At 38.5% G+C, this 17,467-nt stretch overlaps 1 protein-coding gene across 4 annotated transcripts in view; it reads left to right on the top strand.

The window, feature by feature from the left end:
* The window catches only part of Emcn (endomucin), a 102,921-nt gene that overhangs the window by 9,827 nt on the left and 75,627 nt on the right, over nucleotides 1-17,467 (top strand). The window lies entirely within an intron of this gene.

The following is a 17,467-nucleotide window of genomic DNA, read 5'->3' as shown; positions in this document are numbered from 1 at the left end:
TGCACTTGGTTCCAGGAGAAAGAAAGAAAGTAAAGTGAACTTGCCATTACGAAATTAATAACTTAGTGTCACACTTATATTTATGGAGTAAGCATCTATGCTGAAGTTCCAGCTGTGGCACTTACTAATTGTGTGCCTTTGATGAGGCTACCTGCCTCGACAACTGCAGTCCTTGCCTCATAGACACACTGGAATGCTAGTAGGGGATCACAGAGAACTCCTGTAACAGTGTCCAGCATGTAGGAAATGTTATACGAATTTTGCTGAGTTTTGGAAGTCAGTCAGAGTTCCATAGCTTATTATATTCCATCCCTTAGGCAAAATGCTTTATTTCCAAGTGATTCTATTAGAATCAACAAATGTTTAAGTAGCTGGCATGTTAATTCTTACAAACTAAAATAGAAGCACATAAGACTTTCTCATAATAGATGTGGATAGCATAGTAGAAACATTGTTGTTAAGTTGTACTTTTAATTACAGTATATGCATTCACTATCTGATATATGCAAACTCTTGTATTAGCTAGAATGTCTCTCACATTTGTAAGTTGTTTAACTTACAAATGAACTCACCACTCACATTCATAGGCAAAATATCTTTTATATTTAATGAGAATTCTGACCTTTCAGTCTGATAGCAGTCAACATTCACAAATATTATTACCTGTCATAAAGCACTAAACACTGCTTACACCCAGGAGTGGAATATGTTAGTAGAAGAAAAAATGATATTAATGTGAAAACTAGATTTGAGTCCAGATTCTTGGTACAATAGAGTTCACTAACACACCAAATCCTTCTTCACCTCAGATTCTATAGCTAAAAATGAGGAAAATGGTCTGCGCTGGTACAGTATTGATGCCACATGACAATGAGAAAACTACTCTTAAATGTTGTGTAAGTCATGTACTTCTAAGGACTTAAAATATTGTATTAGATAGCATTAAATGGCAGAATTAACTCATACTTATAAAAGCACATCATAAATTTAGAACCTCTTAACAGTTTAGACCGTTTCTTTCCACCATTTTTCTTTCATTTACAGTATCTCTATGTGTATGTGCATGTGTGTGTGTTTGTGCATCTGTGTGTGTCTATTCATATGCAAATAGCCATGTATTGAAATAATACTTGAGTTACAAAACTTATACACAGAAAACCATTTGATCACACATTGAGTTTATTTTTAACTGAAGTGAGAAAAGAAATCCTTTTTGTGGCATGAGCTGTGAAATTGCGCTCCGGGTACCCGGCAGGTGTGAGGGCAGCATGGATCTATTGGCCGGTCACAACACCACATCCTGCCCTAGTCTCTCCCAGTTCTATCTCTCCCCACAAGCCAAATTTGGAAAGATGGGACAGAATTAACTAAAGATTTTAATAGCAATCCCATTATTGAGATTAGATTAATTAAATCATGTAAGTTAAATTTTTCATTATTTTTCATTTCTTTTTTCCCTTCTCATTTTCTATCAACTTAATTTATGTGGTCCAAATTTCATATCACTTAATGTTTAATCCTGTATGGGTTTCCAAGTTAAGAAGAATGGCAATACTACTAACTGTTTCAACCCATAGGATCAGGTAGTGCCTAGCCTGGGGGCCCGCACTGTGTCTAACTGACCTAGCTTTGTTTCCTCCATGATGTTTAGTAACGGCATTTGCTTTCATCTGAAGAACAGCACTTCTTCAAAAGTCAGCAGAGCTGAAAATACACAGGACATTCTGGGACTTGTTTTCACTCCTGTGAGGGAAATGCTTATTTTTGTCCTTGAACTAGGCAATGGAGATATGGTGAGAGCTTTGGGGCTGCATATTGAGGTGCCTAACCTCATGTGGTTTGTTGGAGGAAGCTGACCTGCCACCTCAGTCTGCATTAGCAGGAGGAAATGCCTTCCATGAGACCCAGTGACTGCAAGATCATGCTGGACTGGAGTGGAACAGTTACCCCGGTGCAAGTGTGGAAGCATTTTTGCTCCCCACAGAAAGCACCATCCTCTTCTTGTGTGTGTTGTCCTTCGTTAAGCAGAGAATGGAACATTACAAAACTTCAATTATAAACACTAATGAATTAGATAATTCACATCTCCAACCCTAATTTCAGTATTGTAACTAATTTTATTCTAATCCTTTATAAAAATAAAGGCATTGGATAATCCAGTTTTCAAGTTTTTAAAATTTCATATATTATAAATAATAAAAATGCTACTTAACCAATTGATATGGCAGTTAAAAATTTGTCCTTTGCCAAATAAAAACACAAACATCCCCCATTCCATATATTATTTGCCTGAAATTACATTCGAAAGGGGCATTTTGTTAAAGAAACTCAATGTGTTGGATCACACACACCCACAACCAAGCCCACACTGTGATGGAGGGAGCCATCCTCGCAGAGCCTTGGGGCTGATTCTGAGCTCATCTCCCTATGTGGCTGACCAGGCAGAGCCTCTCTCTAGGACTCTACTAGAGTGGGGACAGGGTCAGAAGTGAAAGTGCTCTGCTTAGCGCCCAGTCTGTAGCCCACTGCCTTGGCCTGTGCCTGTCCAGAGCAAGGGTGGAGGTGCCTCCAAGGTCCTCCTGCAGTTGCTCACACAGGGATACTGAGACTGCCTCCCGGCTTGCAGGCCATATTCTGCAGAAGAGATGTTCTGGCCACGTTCTTTTCATTATCCATGAATCACATATGGGTGATATGTAATACAGAGAGGTTTGTTGGGGCTGAGTAGAAAAAGTACTCAGAGAGCGGAGTTGAGGTGAAGGAGAAGCTCATTAATGTGGGGAAAAGTGCCCCTGGGGTAGGGACGGGGCTCAGAGGGTAAGGGAAAGGAAACCTGTCTGGGACAGCGGATTTCCAATGTTCTCCTGGTGCCATCTCCAGCGCCCCAAGGGCAAACCCTACTCTCATGGCATGGTCTCCAGTAGCCACAGGCTGGACAGAGCATTTAGTGCGAGGACTGGGAGAGTGTAAGGGCATCTGTGTTTGTGGGAAGGCAGGCACTCTTCAGCTTAAAGGGCACTTGGGACTCAGGTCTACTTGGTCCAGAATTTTCTATGAGGGAATACGAGGTCCAGAGGTGTCAAAAAAGCTGAAGAGAAGTTTCCTTCTTTTGCTGTGGCTATTGTTTTGTGAAACTTTCTTTTTAAAGCAGTACTCTTGCTTAGTCCCAAACACTGCTGCCCACACCACTCCCGTTCTGGGCTCTGTCCAGAGCGGCTAGTTTGTGTACTCTGAGAGAGCATCCTTCAACCCTTCCTGCAACTTGTGCCAGTTTCTTAGGTCACAGAAGCAAGATGGACAGGTGGGAAGTTTCAGGATGCTGCTTCTTGAGAGTCCAGCCCAGATTGCTAACACTATGGCTTCTCCAGTTCTTTTGACGTCCCTGCTACACCAGGGTTCTGAGCACCCCACCGCCATCCCCAAGCTTTTCTGGGGCTTAGTAGTTCCTTGGGAACCTAAGAACTTCCAGTTTAGATGAGCATACACATCCTGGCCCCATTTGAAACTTTGAAGGGGGCACTGTGGCTGATCCTCTTGCCCAGTGAATGCTAAAAGTAGTTAATTTTCTTGAGAAGCCAACAAGCAGAGGCCCAAGTCTGTCAGTGTTAAGGAAGCAGGAAGGAGATCAGTACTGTAGCAGCACTTGGACTATTCATTGAGCTTTCCTCATGAGTAGAGCTGAGAGTGCCTATCCAGGTAATGATGGTCAAATAATGCTGTAGTTGAAGCCCTGGTGTTGCAGAGATCTCAGGAATTCAGGTAATATTTGTCTTGGCTAAAGCTAGCTTTCTATTATCATACACTAGTTCAAGCAAAAAAAAAAAAAAATACATACAGCACATTGAATTCACAATGACATTCTCTGGCCCCTCCTATTCCTTGGAAGACAGACCTGCCTGCTTGTCCTGTGGTTGGGACAGTGGATGCAAATGCACAGCAAAGAAGCACAACTCAATGGGGTTGTCCACGGGCCACCAGCCCCATGGCACTTCCTGTCAAATCAGGAGTGCGCAGAAGTGTCCCCTGTCACCACTCGCACTCCAGATGTTTTCTCTCTGTGTAGAATCTGGTGGAAGGAACAACATGAAAGCAGAAAAGAGATTAGAGAGAAGGAGGGGAACTGGGGAACAGGCAGGGGAAGAGGCCAGAGTGTGTTGTTGCACATGTGAATAGTCAGAGAGCAATCCATTATTCTGTGTAATTATTGTGCAGCAATACTTAATCAGATGGAGCATAAATACATGATGCAAAGAATGTCTGTCCATAATAACAATTGTTCTAAGCCTCTACCCACACAAATGAAGAATAAAGAAACAAATAAATAAAACTACTGTAGATTCTGCTGAAAATGATCAAAATATTTATGCCAACAATTCTGGAAATAGATATAAAATATACAAATTGATATAACTGATACAAATTGATATCAATTACAAATATGCAAACTGACATAAAATAAACAAATTTTTAGGAAAGACAGTCTTCAAAAACTGACTCAAGCAGAAATATAGAGCTTTGATAGGCCACGGAAAAAATCAACTCAACGGTTCATCTTCTCACAAAGAACATCCTGGTTAGTGTCGCCAGAAAAATATCAAGGCATTAAAATAAGAAATAGTTTATAAGAAGTCATTCAAAGAATAAAATCAGAGATTTTATACTTCAATTTTTACTGTAAATATGGCATAGGCTTAAAGCCCAAATGTGACAGGAACACTGTAAGGTACAGAAAACTGAATGTCACTCTTACAGAAAGCATAGAAATGTAATTAAATCAATGAATAAAATAGAGCAGAGAGAAAGAAGCAAGAAAGCAGACTTTTGGAGATGGAGAAAGGGTAGAGGATGAGGGAAAATAGAAAATCAGTAAATAATAATAATAATAATAATAATAATAGGAACCCTATTAAAAGATAAAGTTGGCAAATACAAATATTTCACTTTTGCATAAAATTAAATATAGAAATATTTCATGGCAAAAAACATCAGAAGTTAGTATAAGCTTAATCTCTTTAGACTGCAAAATAAATCAATAAATTATAACTCATTCAATGAATTGTATACAGCAATGATAACGAATATAATATGACTATCATCATTACAATGAAAACTTAAATATGCTCAGCAAAACACAAAAAAAACCTTGAAAAATGTCATTTTGATAATGTTCAAACACTCAACTGTAAACTCCATGGTCCTCTGAGGGGTGTGGATGCCATGGCCCAGGTTGTAGGCTGAGGAGGGCTGTGTGCACACTGTGGGCACCTCTCTAGGACAGGAGATGCGTCGTCCCTATGGGGTTGTTCCCACAGACCCCCTGGACCCCAGAAATACTATATTTCTCACTGCATTACAACTCCACTAGGTTTGGGCTTAGATTCACCTATTCTGCATATATTTGCATTTTTGTATCTTTTCATCTGTGTCCTTTTACAACAGCAACAAAAGTGAGGAAATGAATACAACTAAGATTCTGAGTCTAAGTTCTAAGCTGAAGCAGAAATGTAGTGAAAAGACATCAAGAAAAGCGAACTAGGGGAGCAGCATCAGTGGCTCCTGAAGGGTACTGTGACAAAACAAATTTCTTTTGCTAGATACATCTCTGCTATTATTGTTCTTGTGTTATTTGAGGGTTCCTATTTTCCCACATAACCAGGACAAATCCACTGTGAATGTGCAATCCACGTGTAGCCTCCCAAGTTTTGGCCCAGCAATCATGGACTCCCTTCCAAGCCCACTCTGCTGTTCTGAGGTGCACCTTATCCTTGCATCTCACTTGCTTTAGAGTCATTGCTTCCCCGCTGTGAGCCTGGCTTCTGCTCTGCTACACCAGGCTGGGGCCCTCAGGTATCATTGTATCCTGCAGTTATTGCACAGGGCCCTCATCATCTTCACTCCGTGTCACATGGTGTGAGGCCACTGTACCTGCTTACACTGAGGACAGAGGCTGGGTGACCTGGTTCCCGGTAACTCTGCAGGTCATTGTCACCAGTGGGAGTTATCCTTCCCAAGTGAAGTTCACTGGTGATATTTTCTGGAGTGTAAACAGCCTGTGTTAGTGGGGGCAATGCTCGAATCTTGCTGAGGGTATCAGTTCCACTTCAATTTGGCTTTCCCCAATCTCCATCTAACTCAAGGTGGAAGTGCTTTTCTTTTTTGTATTTTAAGGAATGATCAGGCATGTATTAAAAGCACTTCTGAGCAAAACCATGTATCTCGCTTTCCAGAAAATCATCTCAACAAGGAAGCATTTCGGGCTTCATAATGTAATTGTTGCAGAATCCAAGAGCTCAGAGAGAACAATAGGGAATAACAGGAGGAGTATTTCCAGGAGTTTCAACACACATGAACCCAGCCGAACTCACACCCAAAGTGCTAGGCCTTAGAATGAATGAAAGACTCTAGTTTTACACATTTAGCAGAGGGGTGGTCTTTAAAACCTGGGGAGGAGAGGCAGCACAGAAATAAGACAGCAACTAATAATAGCCTTGAAAGAAGACAGAGCCTTATGAATTCTGCAAGAACAAGATGGCAGAGCTCTGTTTACAGCACAGAAGAAGAAGTTATAGCTATAGGGGCAGGGGCGGGGCATGAGGGAGAGTGCCCTTAAGTCCCCTTCACAAGAGCAGTGCAACAGTTGTGTCTCAAGGGCTTACAAAGCCATTTATATATGCTCGCTTTGTAAAGCTCTGAAACCCATACAAAGTGCTAATGTCAATTATCACCAATTTATAATTAAGTGCACCTAAGTCCAAAATTCAGTGAAATGTACAAACAGGATTAAATGTTAAAGGGTGCCTTGAGTGATTGCTAAATTTGCAGCATTAGTAAACAGAATAATAATGTTTGTAAATTGAATTCAAAGACTTAACAGAAATATTTCATGCTATAGCTTGGAAATTTAATATTGATTTCCAAAGACCAATTAACTTCTAAAAATATCTTTCCTGCATGCAAAATGTATACTTGCAAGATCCCGAAGACTACATCTGGGGAATGAACTAGAAATCAGCACTGTGACTAGTATATACATTATTTGAATTGAGAAGGGACATAAGTAGTTATATTTATGTCACCCCACCCCCCAGACAGCCCCTGTACACGGCAGGCATTCGATGACTGCGTGTTGGGTGAGAATGCCTCAGCAGGTGCTTGCTTGAGTCTGGGAACATCGGTTACTATAGATGGGCCTACTAAGTATGGCTTCCTGTGGGTGGCACAACTTGAGCTTTAATAAAGAAAATGAGGCATGTTCTCAGGAGCTTTGCTAAAGGAAAAGAAAGGGACGAGTGAGCATAGCTGAGAACTGGAAAGGGGCTGCCATGTCTAAGGGGCAGCAAGGAAACCCGCTCGGCTGGCAGAGGCCAGCAAGGAGTAGAGTGGAGAGACGCAAGTTGCCAACAGGACTTATAAGTTCCGTGGAGGGCACAGGAAATGATTGCTTAGGCTCTCATCATCTCTGTCCTTGACAGCAGCCTGATAGAAGTCAGTCTGCTCCTGGGCCCAGTGCTTCCTGCCCTCTGGACCTCGGGCCATGGGTGGAACATCCCCAGTCCAGTCCGGGCAGTCTGTGACACACAGGCCTTGTGCAAGAGATGCACCATAGCACTCACTATGGCACGCACCCTGCTTGCTCTGGGGAAGCCAGCCTGTTGTGGGGTGTCCAGCAGGGTTATAGACGTGCACGGTGCAGGGACCCTGAGGGTTCTGCCAGCTGCTTGAGTGAGCCGCCTGCCATCAGTGACATGGGAGAGGTGGCTCCCCGACACCCATATGGGCTGCTCAAAGCTGAGACCATGAGCAATGACACATGGTGGCTGTAGAGAATGCATGTGTGGGGACAGGTGTGATGCAGTGAGATGGAGCTACTGTGTCATTGACTAGACTTGTGGTGCACTTGAGATTTTGACTCAAATGTGATAGATTCTTTCAAGCTAAGTCCAAGGTAAATACTAGTAATATTGGCTGACTCCAGATATCCTTAGAATTCTGTCTTGCTACTAAATGCTTAAAGTCTTAATTCACCACAAAACATCACTACTGATAGAATCACAATGACACTTTCTCACTTTTTGTAATACATGAATAAGAATACTATCCATAAATGCTATAATACCTGAAATGATTTTGTTATTCTAATTTCTTTTAAGCCTAGACAGTGTAATTATGCAAGATAGCATGTTATTTCATGGCAGGTGCATTTTACTAATTGATTTTTTTTGCAATTATACTTTCTGCTTCTTGATTTGCCTACATGAGAATTACTATGCTCATGAACTGTATTTTCCCATTTATTTTCTTTACACATTAGGAAAATAATTACTGGCTTTTTGCACCTAATGAAAAGTCAAAACTTTTAAGTTAAAATTCTTTTCCTTTTAATTCACATGCTGTGAAATTACTGTAGAGAAATGCTCGTATGGAAATTTAAATTTGACAATATTAAATTTAGTTTTAGACCAAGCTTTCTACATTAAACAGCAAACCATTTCAAGCGCTTTTCCTTCGTCTCCTGAAATCCCATTCACACCTTTACCCTCATTGATTCTTCATCTATGACAACGTAACTGGTGTTTAAAGTTTAGAGAAAAAATTTAAATTTGTGCCAGAATAAGAATCCAAGTACTATTGAAATAAAAACACCAATGATTGCTTTTTACTTCTTGCACAGCATGATCACATCTCTGCAGCCTAACTGAAAGTGAGGTTTTAAAGAATCAGATTAATTATTTTCAAACTTTGGGTTTACATAATTTCTTGATGTGCTTCATTTTACATTATTTTATTAAACTTGTATTTTTTTTCAATTTTTTTCCCTTTGCCATTCATTGTATTCCTTCTGAACTTTATGACCTAAATAAGTACATTTTAAGATATATCTATTATTTTTACATGGTCACTGTCTGCATTATTATCCAAAATATTAAAGACACTGTTCTGTGCACTGTGGTATCGAGGCTGGCTTGAACTACTTCCTAAACTGCAAAGGTCAGACTGCTTTGCAAGCTGCGCTTTCTTCCCTCGACATTGTCATTTACTGGCTTGGAGTTAACTCTGCTTCACTGATAATAATTTCTTCGGAAATGAAAACCTTGCTGAAATCTGGCTAGACATTGTGGCTCTGCAGCTGCACTTTATAAAATATAAATTTTCTTCACATTAAGTGGCTATTAATCACTTCCTCCATCCTCTTCCAACTGTATTAGCAGCCTGTGGCACAAGGTTGAGCTTTGGGACCTTTTGGCTTTGGATCTTAAAGAAAGAAGGAAGTGTCCATGTAAGTGTGGGGAAACAAAGGGATGCAGAGAGGTGGTCAGCTCTGCCACATGAGGTGTCCACAGTGCTACGTAGCCATGTCCACTGTGACTGAGGGCTGCCTTCACATGCTTTGTCCAGTGCTGTATGTTTAGTGTGTGGGAGGATACAGTTGGTGCTGCTTGAGCTAGTGTTGGGCATAAATGGCCATAGAATTAAATAACTTTGATGCAACTCTCTCTTTTGCTTCTCTTTTCCTAAAGAACAATGTGCATTGGGTGCTGTTTTGTCACATCCCGACACTCAGTAATTGCTCTTTAACATTAAGACAGCAGGGCTCAAGATGAGACTGCCATACCTAATGGCACTTACCAAGAAGCCAAGGCCTTTTCACAGTAGTTTTTGTGTTATTTATAGCTTTTATTGTTATTTTATGGTTATTTCCATAAAAACCGATTTTACGTTGTGGTTATACTAAAACATTGTAATATTATGAAATAAAATTTTAGAAAAAGAATTGATTTTACCAAAATATAAAGAAACAATAGCAAATGGCATTTAAAACTTTAAAAGGCAGAACAGGGTGGGATGAAGTTTTAGATACATATTTTCAGAGATCAAGTCTCACAAAGCTGTTACACCCAAGCCACTGGCATTTGGCATTCATTCATTGGCCAGGTCTTTCTCAATCTCTCTCTCTCTCTCTCTCTCTCTCTCTCTCTCTCTCTCTCTCTCTCTCTCTCATTTCTTATGAAGAAGCTGCTAAAATGAGCAAGAGTTTCAAGGACACTGGTAATTTGCAAGTGCTCTTCTGAACTTATGAAGTGCATTTGACTTGAACTTTTATGGCCCAAGAGGACATGAATAGCAGTATTTTCAAATGTTAGAGTTTCACTAAACATAAATTAAAAATGCTACTAAAAATAAAATAAAAATGCCAACTACACAGAAAATGCCCCATGAATTATTTCCAGAGTTTTTGACCTTATTTTATAAAATCCTAAGTCCAAATTTATCCAACATTCAACACTACAGAGGTCACAAAAGAGCATCAGTGTTATACTAAGTATAAGGCATAATGACTTGGAAATACATTGAAATGCAAAAATTTTATTTAAGTATGAAACATAAACAGATTGAAGTAAATAAAGTAAATCATATGTTTAACATAATTCCAATGATTTTGTTCAAACAAAACTTACCTATATACAAGGCGGCCCCAATACAAGGGGGCCAGGGAGATTGCTCAGTGGAATAAGTGCTTCCATGGCAAGCATAAGGGTCTGAGTTCAATCCCTGGTTCCACCAGAAAAAAAAAAAAGTTGAACTACAACTCTTATTGCACAGGTCATGCTTTACCTTGGTCTTAACCATCCAGTAGAAAAGTACGAAGACGAAATATAGGAAGTAAAGCCAGGCTGTTATGTTGAGCTGTGGGGGACTCAGGTCAATAATTTCTGACATTGCCAGTTAAACAGAAGACCCAATGCTATTATGGGCTACTGGACTCTTTTAGAATATTTTGCTGAGTTTACACACCTATAATATTCAATAATGGAACTTCGAAAAAATAGGGTATACCGATGAATGTCCTTTTTGTATCTGTGTATTCAAAGTGGTTGGGATAGATATATAGTTGCATTCTCTTAATGAATAGAACGATTTGTTCTAATGGTGTTTGTAAATAGGATCTCAAGTTTGCATCTTGTACAGTAATTAACCACTAAGAAGAATATATGCAGTGTGATATTTGTTGAAACTGTACTTCCGATTTGATTTGAAACTGTCTCATTGCTGTTTATCAATAAAATTTTGGAAAAAAAAAATATATCATCTGGAAGTGAGATTCACGTGCTCACACCAGGAAGGTTAATAGGGTCCAAAGAACAAAATCATGTATCAAACGCCTATCACAAGGACTCTACTCCCATTAAAGAAGGAGGAGCCATCATGACTTGATCAATATCCATGTAAAGTTGTTTTATTCAAATCATATAGGACAATATTTTACTATATTTTTTTTAAAAAGGAGAATATAGTTTTCAAAAAAAACTTAATTTTAGACATGGATGGTACCTTTTTGATCATCATTCGATTCTGAATTTCAATAAAATATATTCATTATTTAGGATATCAAAAAAAAAAGCCAATACACAGAGCAGCGGACTTCTGTGGCCTCTCGAAGCAGTTAGTCACTTACACGTGGCAATGTGAGGGTGCATCTGTTGGGGTTTCTCCTACTTGTGCCTCTGTTCCTAGGACAGGAATGTAAAGTTAATTGCTCTGGTGTAAATTGTCTTCAAGATTAAAAAAACGAAAGCTAATTCACAAAGATATTCTCTGACTCTCTGATAACCTTCAAGCGAAATCTTAGACAACTCTTCACACCCTAGCACTGGTGATATCCAGGTCTAAGCAATTATTGCTATGCAGGGCCTGCTTCTGTTCATTACGCAGCCATATCTGTGAAATGTGATAGCCAGCCTGGCCAGAGCAGCAGTGGCAAACCTACAGCTTGTGTTTTTGTGTTTTTCTTATAAGACAAAAATGTTAACTTAGAGGTTTTTTTCTAAACCAAAACCTCAGTATTCAGGTTGAATTGTAGTGTTGTCATTTTGCAATAAATAAGTATGTTTGGGGTTTGCCATTTGGCAATCCACCTTTCAAAGATTCCCCATCACTAATCTAGAATAATTTCCTATGAGACAAATCCGAAATTATTCTCTGCCTGGAAAACATTATCATGAGCCAGAAAATGTGATTATGAGTCTAATATACGATGTTTAGAGAAATAAGAAAGGTGTTTGATATAATGCAGTTATCGCCCATCTCTGTCTTTTAATGCAATAGCAACCACCTGGAAGATTTCTTCCAGGCCAGCCTGATAGCTCAGTGGACTGAAGCACCTGCTTAGACAGAGAGCAATGACCAGAGTTTGACTTCCGGCATGCCATGCCGGCCCTGCCTGTGGGGCACACAGAGATGGAACTGAGACTGCACGTGTTGGCGTGCGCTTGCAATCTCAGCACTTGGTAGGCTGAAAACAAGAGAGTCACTGTGAGTCCAATCTACGTAGTGAGACCCTGTAGACCCTGTACACCCTGCCCTAAATACAGAAAAAAAGACTTCTTCTGTTCCCTGAGGATGCCCAGTAATCCTTCTGCAGTCCCTGTGGCAGAGGAAAGGCTGAGTCTCAAGCCAGCCTCTTGCTGCAACTTTCTGTGCTTATCAGGGTTTTGCATCTTTTTTATGATGTTTTTAAGTTTCACATTAGCAAGAACTGAACTGTAGTTCTACTTTCCTTCAAGCATGATCAGATTCCTGGTCAGGTTCCTGAGTATTTGCAGACATCAGTGAGAAGGGAGCGCCACAATGGAGAGGTGACATGAGGTGCTTCAGATATTCCTGTTCTTAAAAGACTTGAGTAAGCCATCTTGTGGAGGGAGAATCTGGGACAGTAGTCTGAAAGCCAAGGAGATTCTGTGTTGTTCTTTGTTCCTCCTGCTCCTGCACTATGTATTTAAGAGAACCTTTGATTTTCATTTCTTGAGCAGTTGAGATTCACTAATTAAATTATCAGTTATACAAAAGTCTTCCTACATAGTAAAACTCACAATGCAGAGAGCTCTCATTCTCCAGGCAGGATCTGTGAAGACTCCTCAGTGTGTAGGCGCCAAACCCTTTACAAGGGACAGGACCCCTGAGGAATGGCACAGCAGGCCTGTACCTGCCACACCTCCAGTGCTCAGCTCCCTTCTACAGACACCAAGTTTTCTCTCAGACCCACCAGTGCCATGCCGCCTCCTTGTCACCAAGCAGGGCCAGGTGATGGAGACACCTGTCACATGAGCTGCCAGTGTGGCCCTGTCTGCCCTGCAGGCCTTCTCAGGGCCATCTCCTCCCTGGCAGATACAGGCTTTCGTGCTACTCATCCTCAAAGCCCCTGCATGTGAGACACGGGGGCATTCTCCTAATGGCTGTCTTCCACAGCATCTTCTTGGCATCAGTGAAAATGTACTTTAAGCTTTTCCATTTTTAAAGAGTTAGCACTAAGTTTGATGTTTCATTGAAAAACCAGATTTTTATTGTAAAGGCTGTGCTGTAGAGCACACAGCACTGCTGTGGCCTCCTTGGGGCTCAGGTGCACATAGACTGTGTCTACACAGTAGGATTCTATTCCCTGTGTTCAAATCTGGTGTGCTTTTTCTTTCCTTGTTGGGTCCAAAAGGAATTATTTGCTATTCTTGAAATCTCTTCCTTCAATTGTATTATTCTGATTATTACAGAGACCTGGAGAGCTATGACTTTATCTTGACTTCTCTACACTGCATAAGGAATTATTAGCAGCATTTTATATTGCACAACTGCAGGCACAATTTCATAGTGGCTTCATACATGCAAGTGAGTGTCACAGCAACAGTCTCTATGGTCCTCTAGGAATATATCATTACTTTTAACTCCTGTTGAAATAACTGCTTAATAAATGTTTATTGAAGTAGATGTGAGCAACTCACTGATGAGTTATTTATAAATTTCTCATCAGAAATAAAATTTTTATAGCAATGTGAATAGAAAGAATAATTGGCTATATCATCACATGCTTATTAATACAAACTATTTTTAAATGAGTTGCACCTAGTTTGGCGGAGAATGAAGCAAACTGAACTCTCTTCTGTCAAAAGAGAAGAATTGCTATTAATGTAAAACTGTTAGCATGAAATTTATCACAGCAAGGAGTTGATGCAATGTCATTCAATGAGCTGTTTTGATGGCACTACAGAAAGTACTGCCCTTTTGTTTTGTTTGTTTGTTTGTTTGATTGATTGATTTAGGACAGGGTGTATAGGGTCTCACTGCATAGATCAGAAAGGTATACAAGAAATAATTTCGGAACTAAAAAATATAGTGGTAACTATAATCAAAGAAGTACTAAGTGCTTCTAAAGAATACACTGACAAAAAATAGAGGAGAATATAAAAATGATGGAACCCCTGAATAAACAATTTAGGAAAGAAATAGAATCTATGAAACAGGTTCAAAGTGATATACAGGAAATTAAAACCTCAATCACAAGCTGGCAAAACCGTTTGCGTGAAAGTGAAAATAGACTTTCTGACCTGAAAGACACCATTGCAGCTAGTGACAAAGTAAGAAAAGATCTCTTTAAAACAACTAGGATGCAAGAAAAAATAATTCAATACCTGCAAGACGATGCAAAGATGAACAATGTGAGACTAATAGGCATCAATGAGAAGGAAGGAGTAAATACAAATGATATAAAAAGAATATGGGCAGAAGTAATAGCAGAAAACTTCCCAAATATGGGACAACAATCTGACATTCCTGTAACCGAAGCATACAGAACTCCAAATAATATCAATCCATTGAAAACCACACCCAGACATATAATAGTCAAGATTCCAGAAATTCAGCATAGGAACAGTATACTAAAAGCCGCTAAAGAAAAGAAACAGATCACATTTAAAGGAAAACCCATCAGAATTACGGCAGATTTTTCTTCACAAACCATCAAGTCAAGAAGAACATGGAGCAAAGTACTTCAAGTCTTGCAAGAAAACAAATTCCAACCCAGACTGATCTATCCTGCAAGACTATCTTTCAAATATAATGGAGAAGTGAAATATTTTCATGACAAAGAACAACTAAAGAATTTCATGATGACAAAGCCAAGCCTACACAGACTACTAAATGAGGTTCTAGAAAGGGAGCAAATTGATCATAGCCCCATGAATGAGAATGGAAAGAACCCATCAAATAGGGCAAACAAACAGAGGAGAATAAGAGGTTTACAATAGTAGTCTTTTAGTTATTCCTTTGTGTTCAGCAGCAGAATATTTTCATCAGCACACCCTACAAATAGACTTCTCTTCCACCCTATGAGTCATGATTCCACCTGAGTCTACAGGGTGGATTTCAAAGAAATAGCTGTAGCTCAGTTCTACAAGTGACGCCTAGCCACCAGTAACTGTCACGGTCATTATGCATGTCCACAACACATTAGAACTTTGTGCGATATCCTATCCTCAAACTGTTAAAAGTGCTGGTCATTTATTTGCCATTCCAGTATTTATCTTATGTTTTACTCTTAGTACTTCTTTGCTATCATGAAAACTTTTTCTTAGTTCAATTGTTTTGAATCATTTAATTTTCTGAATATTGCTTAATCTTAATTTTTGTTCTAAGATTTATACTGTACCTTTGACTTACAATTTATTTAAAAGACATTGTATGATATCTTCTAGTATTAGAAACTTTAAAAAGTATATTTCCATTTTCTGTTGACTTATAAAAAAGAGGTTTGTACCTATGTTATTTGCTTATTATTTCTTGCCTATGTCTTATAAAATGAGAAACTACTTTGGCAATAACAACACACAATGTACTAACCATTGTTACTCTCCTAAAATCTTGTTTTGAGATTTTGTACCACTGTTTTTATTTTTTTTTCTTTCTTTAAAATAAAAATAACTGATGTCAAGATCCAAGTAGTACAATGAAACATTACATTTAAATTAAGAATCAGACATATGTTTATTTTTACATGATGACCCATAAGAAGACAAATATCCACACAATCCTATCTAAATTGTCAATTACTTTATTTCAAGATAAAATCTCTGAAAAATTTTAAGGCCTGAGAAAATGAGACTGCCTAGGAGGTCGCATTGGATGAAACGTGAATTTGTAGAAATAATGCATTCTGAGACATTGAGAAGTAGCCTGGCTCTATCACCACCTCCATAGATTAGTTTATCTAGGTTATAAAATTATTACCCTGAATGGTACAGTGGAGAGTGTATAAGGCCATTTGGCAAGGTTTTCACAGACTATACATTTCTTAAGAAATCATTCTTGTTTCCTTTGACAGATTGTACCTTCCTTCTAAAAGTTAGTCTATGGATAAAGCTGGCAATGTAGATATTTCCTCAGAGCATGAGTTCTTACCATGGCACCAGACAGCAGAGCTGGAAACAGAGGCAGAACTTTCCATAGCATCTAATAAAGAGAGCTGACAGAAATAAAGCAGAATTTTCTCCTAATTGATGCTATCATCTTTTGAAATGTTCAAAAACCCAAAACATTTCCAAGCAAGAAAATTCAAAGATTCTGTTCTATTGGGAGCATTTGGATTTTTCACATAACAATATGTATACAGAAATGAAGTTAAGAAAATAAATTATTTTTTCCGTAATTTTATTTAGAAGCAAATAGCAATGAGACAGTTTCAAACCAAATTGGTAGGACAGTTTCAATAACTGACACATTGCATACATTCTTCCTAGTGGTTAATTGCTGTACAAGATGTGGACTTGATATTCTATTTACAAACACCATTAGAACAAATCCTTCTATTCATTAAGAAAATGTAACTATATGTCTATCCTAACAAGAAAATAAATTATTGAAAATTATATAACTTCAAATAATTGTAAGTGAACCAATCTTTTCATGGAACCATAATATTTCTTCTATTTTTAATTTTGAAAAAATAATAATAAAATGGTGGTTTGACAATTCTTTGTATTAAGAGAAGACAAATTCCTTTATATACTTCAATGAAAACTTTAGAAATTATTATTTAAAATAAATGTATTATATGGACAGAGTTTATTGTCTTAATTTCCATGATTTTGGTTCCCCTAACATAATTACAATTTATTTTTGTATTTTAAAGAGACTAAAGATAAAAAATGTTTCAAAATGAGATAATAGGAGGGTAACAATGATTAATACATTTTGTATTATTATCTTTGAATTACTCAGAGTACAAGACATAGACATTTAATAATCCAAACAATATTAGCACAAATCTTTCTTTTCAACGAACTAAAAGAAAGTAATAGCATAACTATCTAAACTACCTTGCGTGTGTGTGTGTGTGTGTGTGTGTGTTGTTGTTGTTGTTGTTTTGCTTTCCCTCCTTTTCTCCTTTCCCCCATTCAAGTTTCTCTTTCCTTTTGAATAATTTCTTCACATTTTACAATATCTATTGTATATTTTGGATCCTATTTACTCTTTCAGCTCATAATTACAAGTTAGAAAAATCAGTAATTTGAAAATACAGATTTATTGTGGCCCATCACCAAAAATTTAAACATGTTGCAATTGTTGGATTTCTTTAAAATTTATTGTATTTCTTTGGAATCTCTCTCTCTCTCTCTCTCTCTCTCTCTCTCTCTCTCTCTCTCTC

This window comes from Octodon degus, unplaced genomic scaffold (assembly GCF_000260255.1).
Source record: "Octodon degus isolate 3935 unplaced genomic scaffold, OctDeg1.0 scaffold00183, whole genome shotgun sequence".
Taxonomy (NCBI): Eukaryota; Metazoa; Chordata; class Mammalia; order Rodentia; family Octodontidae; genus Octodon; species Octodon degus.
This window is presented reverse-complemented; position numbering and strand designations above follow the sequence as displayed.